The following is a 5,757-nucleotide window of genomic DNA, read 5'->3' as shown; positions in this document are numbered from 1 at the left end:
GAGCAGGGTAACGAAGAGAGGGTTTAAAACCTTTATTATACAATTCCGACATAACCTTTTTAAACTTGAAGCGTTCATTCAACACTTCGGGTGAAAAATCCTCCACAATTCTGATCTTCTGGCCTTCATAATCAATCATACCTTTCCGATGAGATTCACAAATTAAAAGTTCCTTTGTTTGAAAGTCATGAAGACAGAATGGGGTTATTCTCCTGGAAGAGGTCTCGTACTGGCGATCTATGAGCTCAGTCTATTTTATGTGGAGATTTTAAAATATTCGGATATCAGTTAGCTAAAAGGTTTACAAAAAATCCTGAAGGCTGATTGCCTTCCATTATCTTTTTAAGACCCAGAATTCATAAATTATTTCTTCTGATTCTATTTTCTAAGTCGATAATCTTCTGTCTTAATTTTTCGTTAACCTTTGACTGTTTATCACAGATCTTTTCCAGGTCATCAATCTTCACATCCAACATCGTCAAACTGTCTTCATTCTCTTCTTTCTGTTTATCATGTTCACTTAAAGTTTTTGAACAGAATCCAATTTTACATCCATTCGTTTAAATTCAGCGCTGAGTTGCCGGAATTTCTGCTGCAACTCCTCCAAAAGTTCATTTTTATGCTTAAGTGTCTCCATAATAGATTCCAAAGTTATAGGAGGGTCCTCTTCTTTTTTAGCAGCTTTGAAACCCCTCATCGTTAAACAATATTGTGTTTAAAAGTAAGTTTTCAAAACAAGTTGGAAACAGTAAATTAAGTAGAGTAGGAGCAAGTATAAAAATGCTGCTACTCCATCAACAGCCAGTAGGTTTCTGTGGCAGAGAACTCCTTTAGCAGATAAAGTGGTTGACACTTGACCACTGGATGTTCCAGATCAGTTGAGTGGAACTGAAACAAAATCGCCTCTTTTGTGCACCAGAATGAGCTAATCATAAAGCATACTCCATCTGCTCTGCCCTTAAAAGACTGGGTTGTCCTATCTTTGCAAAGAATGGTGAAGCCTTCAGGCTACAGCGCTGCATCTGAAATCACCGGCATGAGCCACGTTTCCTTAAAGCAGAGTACACAGCAGTCCCTGGCATCCCTCTAGTACAATAATCTTGCTCTAAGGTCTTTAGTTTTGTAAAATCAATAAAATCACTCCTCATTCTTCTAAACTCCAGTGAGTACAGGCCTAGACCCATGAAACACTCCTCATAAATTAATCCTTTCATTCCTGGGATCATTCTCATGAACCTCCTCTCTCCAATGCGGTATATGCTTTCTTAGATAAAGTGTCCAAAAATATCCACAATACTCTAACTGAGATCTGACAACTACCTTATACAGCCTCAGATTTATATCCTTGCTTTTATATTTCAGTCCACCTGAAACAGATCGATAGATAATTTATTGATCCCAAAGGAAATTACAGTATCACAGTAACATTACAAGTGCACAGATATACAAATATTAGAAGAAAAGTAAGAAAGAATAAAAAAATAAGTCACCTTAGAAATAAATGCTAACAATGCATTTGCTTTACTTATTGCAACTCGGGCTGCAAGTTAACCTTCAGTGAATCCTGCACAAGGACTCACAAGTCCCTTTTCACCTCTGATTTCTAAATTTCCTTCCCATTTATAAAACAGACCACGTGTTTACTCCTTCTAGCAAAGTGCATGACCATACCATACTCCAGCAGGTTTGCAGGTGAAATGTTGCCTCACCTTGAAGGATTGTTGGGGCCCTGAATAGAGGTGAGGGAAGTGATAAATGGGCAGGCATAGAACTTTGGCAGCTTGCAGGGATAAGTGCCAGGAGGGAGATCAGTGGGGAGAGACGAATGGACAAGAGAATCACAGTTATCCTTGTGGAAGGAGGATGGGGAGGTAAAGATGTGTTTGGTGGTAAGATCTCTTTCAAGATGGTGGAAGTTGTGGAGAATGATGTGTTGAATGTAGAGGCTTATGGGGAGGGAGGTAAGGACAAGAGGAACCCTATCACTATTAAGGTGGTGGGAAGATGGGGTGAGCACAGATGTTTAGGAAATGGAAGAGATGCGGGTGACAGCAGCATCAATGGTGGAGGAAGAGAAACTCCCTTCTTTGAAGGAGAACATCCTGGAAAGAAAAGCCACATCTTGGGAACAGATGGTGTGGAGATAAAGGAACTGAGAAAAGGGAATAGAATTTTTACAGTAGAGAGGGTGGGAAGTGGTAATGTCAAGATAACTGTGGAAATTGGTAAGATTATTAAAGTTGTCAGTTGACAGCTTGTCTCCAGAGATGGAGATGGAAAGATCAAGAAAGGGAAAGGAAGTGTCAGAAATGGACCAAGTGAATTTAAGGGCAGGGTGGAAGTTAGAGGCAAAGTGATAAATTGATGAGGTCAGCATGGGCACATGAAGCAGCACTAATGCAGTCATCAAGGCCAGAGCAGAAGAGTTGGGGGGCATCATTGGGGAAGGCACAGAACATGGACTGTTCTACATAGCCAATGAAAAGACTGGAATAGCAGGGACCCATTCAGGTGCTTGAGTCTGGAGCAAGTGGGAGGAGCCAAAGGAAAAGTTGCTGAGTACGAGGACCATTTCTGCCAGATGGAAGCGGGTAGTGGTGAAGGGGAACTGTTTGGTTCTTTTATTGAGAAAGAAGTGGAGAGCTTTAAGGCTTTCTTGATTTGGGATCGTAGTGTATAGGGACCGGCCATCCATGGTGAAAATGAGGCAGCTGGGGCCAGGGAATTGAAAGTTACTGAGATCAAGAACGAGAAGTATGACAGAGGCTCATGAGGATGGATAAATCCCCAGGGACTGACAATGTGTCCCATCGGACCCCATAGTAGACTAGTGCGGAAATTGTAGGAGCCCTACCAGAGATAGTTGAAACATCCTTGGCAAGAGCCAAGGTACCGGAGAATTGGAGGGTAGCTAATGGTGTTCCATTGTTTTAAAAAAAAAGGTTTAAGAATAAGTCAGGAAATTATAGTCTGGTGAATCTGACATCAATAGTGGGAAAGTTATTGGAAGGTACTCTAAGGGATCAGACATTGATGTACCATCAATAACTCTCGGAGACGGGAGGCAAACAACAGGCTTTTATTAGCTGTAAAAGTGACCACAACATCTTGGAGACTGAGGGAGGAGCAGTGCCTCCAATCGCCTTTATACAGGGGTCTGTGGGAGGAGCCACAGGATCAGTCAGCAGAGGGGCGTGTCCAGACAGGTATACACATAGTTTACCACAGACATATAAGGAGTTGGATAGACGGGGACTTGTTAGGGAGAGCCAACATGGCTTTGTGCATGTAAGCAATGTTCCCTCTAATTTGTAATGACCAGTGTGCACAAAAATCGTGTGCTGTGCAATTTTTTGCCCAGTGATAACAACACATGTGCACTGAATTTTTAAGTGGAAATTATTCTAAGGATAACAAACTACCAAGTTTAGTTTGTTGTTCATTGTTTAAAAGAAATAAAATAACTGTCAATAAGAACTTTGAACACCTCTGGGTTTGATTGTTGTCACTCTCACAAAACACATGTAGCAGGCCTGCAGCAGGTAATGAAGGATTTTCTCACCAGTCATTGTTTATCATTAGCTGCATCTCGGCCCAAAGCATTGACTTTTTTTAAAAATTCCTCTCCATTGATGCTTGTTGACTTGCTAAGTTCCTCCAGCAATTTGTGTGTTGTACAAGATTTCAAGCATCTGGATACTCTCTCGTGTTTGAAATCAGAATTAGATTTATTATCACTGGCATATGATGTGAAATGTTATTTTGAGACTGCAGTAGAGCACAGGACATACAAACCCACAAAATACTGCTGGTGTTAGAATTTATTAATCCTTACATTACTTCCTCTTTGATCAGCCAAGATCAAAGTGGTCCCCCAATTTACATGAGGTCTCACCAATGTAGAGGAGGTCACATCAGCAGCACCAGATACAATAGATTGCCCCAACAGATTCACAGGCGACGTGACTTTGCAAATGTCCTGTTCATAATATTCCCTTCAACATTCCATTTTATTTCCTAATACTTTAATGTTAAATAGAACTAAGAAGAATAATTCAAAATATATTGCGCAATGCCCCCACCATTTTCTTGTTTTCAAGCACCATTTTAGCCTTGGATCTCCCTTAACCCTGTCAAGGAGCAGGAAAAATAAACAATCTCTCCTCCACCATCCCCAAGGTCACTGTGAAGACCAGTTATTCCTTTCACAATCGTTACACCATTGTAACCAGGCCAGTGACCAAGACTTTTACTAAATATGGAGATGTTGAAGAGTGACCACTCAGGGTCATTAAACTCTGACACATCACAGTGAAACCCTGCATCATGACAGGATTTAATTCTGGTCACCTAGGGACAAGAGGCAGAACATGGAAGGAGGCTGGTATAGACAAGTGGTAAAATACCCCATTATGGCTGCAGATTTTGTTCATCTCATTAAATTTTACCCAGTCCTGAAGTGAGGCCTAATTTGGAGTATTGTGTGCAGTTCCAGCCACTTACCTACAAGGAAGATATCAATACAATTGAAAGGGTGCAGAAAAAAAATTTAAGAGAATGTTGCCAGATCTGAAGACCTGAGTTATAGGGGAAGGTTGAATGGGTTAGGACTTTATTCCCTGGAGCATACTAGAATGAAGGGAGATTTGATAGATGTATAAAATTATGACCACTATCAACAGGGCAGATCCAAGCATGCTTTTTCCACTGGGTTAAAAAGTGAAATGTTTAAGGGGAACATGAGGGGATGGTGAAAGCATGGAACGAGCAGGCAGCAGAATAGGTGGATGCAGGGTTAATTTCACCATTTAAGAAATTTAGACAGGTACTTGGATGGAAGGAGTTGGGAGGATTATGGTCCAGATGGAGGCCAATGAGACTATTTTCTAAGTGGAGAGAAAATTAAAAATGAGGTGCAAAGGGACCCTAAATTGGAGGCTCTTGCAAGATTCCCTAAAGGTTAATTTGTAGGTTGTTGGTGTTGAGGAAGGCAAATACAATGTTAGCATTGATTTTGAGAGGACCAGCATATTAAAAAAAATGCACCATTAAGGCTTTAGAAAAGTACTGGTGAGGCCTCACTTATAGTAGTAGGCAGCTGTCAATCCCAGGGGGTTTGCACCTCTGGTGAACTGTGTCCTCTCCAGGGCACAAGCCTGGGCAGGAAGATTTTAAGAATCAGCTGTTGTCCATGCAGTAGGTTCCCCCTCTCCGCATCACCAAGGGAAGGGCAAGTGCCACTACAGCTTGGCACCAATGTTGTTGCAGAGGTTGCTAGAGTAAAGTTTTAAACATCAAACTGCCTCAGGGACCCCAGCTCCACATTTCTTCCTCGGGGTTTATTCCCGTGGGTGGGTATGGCCGCAAGGCACGGAGGTTTAAAAAAAAAGAATAAATCAGAGTTTTCCTTCTCCACACTTGGAGCATTGTGAGCAAGTTTAGGAGGAGGATGATTGCAAAGACTGAAGGCCTGTGTTTAGTGTGCCACAGGGGTTAGCTCTGGAACCTACGTATATTGTTTGTAATATATACAAATCTTTTGGATGTGAATGTACAAGGCATAGTTAGCAAGTCTGTCAGTATTAAAATTAGTGTTCCAGGTAGTTCAAAGGACATTAAAGTATGTTTGCAGTTTTACAACCCTGAGATTAGTCTTCAGAGAGCCATGAAACAAAAACCATGGAACCCAGATGTAAAAAAACCACACAACACACAATGTTACACACCAACCCACAAAAATCAAGGAAAGAGTCCAGG

Source organism: Hemitrygon akajei, chromosome 4 (genome assembly GCF_048418815.1).
Source record: "Hemitrygon akajei chromosome 4, sHemAka1.3, whole genome shotgun sequence".
Classification (NCBI taxonomy): Eukaryota; Metazoa; Chordata; class Chondrichthyes; order Myliobatiformes; family Dasyatidae; genus Hemitrygon; species Hemitrygon akajei.
The sequence above is the reverse complement of the archived record's forward strand: the minus strand, read 5'-3'. Positions refer to the sequence as shown.